At 41.6% G+C, this 1,953-nt stretch overlaps 1 protein-coding gene across 3 annotated transcripts in view; it reads right to left on the bottom strand.

The window, feature by feature from the left end:
* Nucleotides 1-1,953, bottom strand: part of DIS3L (DIS3 like exosome 3'-5' exoribonuclease) — a 35,472-nt gene that overhangs the window by 25,233 nt on the left and 8,286 nt on the right. The window contains exon 2 of one of the 3 annotated variants that reach the window (XM_007127848.4): nucleotides 1,293-1,446. The exons of the other annotated variants lie outside the window; for them this stretch is intronic. The gene's annotated coding sequence lies outside the window, so the exon portion shown is untranslated. The remainder of the gene's footprint in view (nucleotides 1-1,292; nucleotides 1,447-1,953) is intronic. 3 annotated transcript variants of the gene reach the window in all.

The following is a 1,953-nucleotide window of genomic DNA, read 5'->3' as shown; positions in this document are numbered from 1 at the left end:
CGCCTGCCGATGCAGGGGACACGGGTTCGTGCCCCGGTCCGGGAAGATCCCACATGCCGCGGAGCGGCTGGGCCCGTGAGCCATGGCCGCTGAGCCTGTGCGTCCGGAGCCTGTGCTCCGCAAAGGGAGAGGCCACAACAGTGAGAGGCCCGCGTACAGAAAAAAAAAAAAAAAAAAAAAAAGAATTGATATTAAACCAGATGTTAAATTAACATATAAATTATCCAAGGTAGATAACTGGCATTTAACATAATAACATTTGTGCCCTTCCATTCCCACCTCCAGCCTGCCGCCACGGATTTTTAAAAATGAGTCTTTTCATTAAAGCAAAGGCAGAACTCTCTAACTTACCCTCTCTAAATAAATGCTAACTACCAGTATCTGCATCGTCTCAACACTTCATCAGAAAACAAGAAACACTGATTTTACTTTCTTAGTAATTCTAATTTTGAGCCACCTTAAAAAGAATCATCAAGTAACTACAACTTACAAAATGTCCTAATAAACAAAGGGATTCAGTTTCATTTCTGTGAATGGCAGCTTTCCTTAACAGAATTCCACTTGTGTAAATAAAAGCTGCCTCCCCACCCGCAGAAATGCCTAGAACACATTAAATTTGTAATTTTCCCACTTTCACAAAGATACACTTAAAATCACTTTTCAAAACCTCTTAGAAAATGCATACAAGAGTCTCCATCATCGTGCTAACAGGATCGTCCCTGCAGGAGGGTAAGGCAAGGACTTTCACTTTCTGCTTTACGCATTTCTGTCATGCATGAAATTTTTTAAATGAGCACTTTTTTGGTTGAGCAATAAAAGTTTCTAGAAGAAGCTTTATAAACATCTGAAATTTATTATTTCAGAGAAAAAACTGAAAAAATATTGCCTGTTTTTCCTGATCTTTTCCAGTTTTTGCTCCCTTTATCCACACCCCTAATAAAGCACCTGAACTCAGTGCAGGTATTTGTTTACAAACTTCCTCCTCTGTGCTCCACTGAGTGCCCTCAGGGGACACACCTAGACATTCCCGATGCTGCCCTTCGTCTGCGTGGTCCTGCTCATGGTGAATGCAACACAACCATCCATTCCTCAAAAAAAGTCAAAACTAGAACTACCATATGATCCAGCAATCCACTTCTGGGTATAGACCCCGAAGAACTGAAAGGAGGGTCTCAAAGAGATATTTGTACACCCATGTTCAGAGCAACATTATTCATATTAGCTAAAAGGTGGAAGCAGTCCAAGTGTCCGTCGGGGGATGGATGGATAAACAAAATGTGGTATATACATACCGTGGAATATTACTCAGCCTTAAAAGGGAGGTTCTGACATATCCTCAACGTGGATGAACATTGAAGACATGCTGAGTAAAATAAGCCAGTCAGTCGCAGAAGGACAAGTATTGTATGAGTCCACTCATAGGAGTTTCTTTGAGTAGCTAAATACCTGGAGATAGAAAGTAGGACAGTGGTTGCCAGGGGTCTGGGGGAGGGGGTAATGGGGAATGAGTGTTTAATGGGTGTAGAGTTTCAGTTTGGGAAGATGAAAAAAGTTCTGGAGATGGGTTGCACAACAGTGTCAATGTACTCAATGCCATCAAATTGGACACTTAGATATGGTTAAAATGGTACATTTTATGTTATATGTATTTTACCACAATTTTAAAAAATAGCTATACTAATCGTCATAACAAAATAAAACAAACAAAAAAATAGAACCACCCATTTCAGTGGGATGAGTGCCATGAAAGGAAAAGTGCACGGTGTGACAGGAACATGGGAGGGATGAGGAAGGCACCCAGGAGGAGGCAACAGACCTGAAGGATGGGTAAGAGTTAGGTAGACAAAGGGGGGAAATGGTAATCCTTTAAAAACAGCCTAGTAATCCTTTAAAAACAGGAATCTGATCATGCTATCCCCCCTACTTAAAACGCTTCACCCCCTCCCTGAGGCC

Source organism: Physeter macrocephalus, chromosome 11 (assembly GCF_002837175.3).
Source record: "Physeter macrocephalus isolate SW-GA chromosome 11, ASM283717v5, whole genome shotgun sequence".
Lineage (NCBI taxonomy): Eukaryota > Metazoa > Chordata > Mammalia > Artiodactyla > Physeteridae > Physeter > Physeter macrocephalus.
Note: the sequence above shows the minus strand (reverse complement) of the source record. Positions and strands in the feature narration are given on the sequence as shown.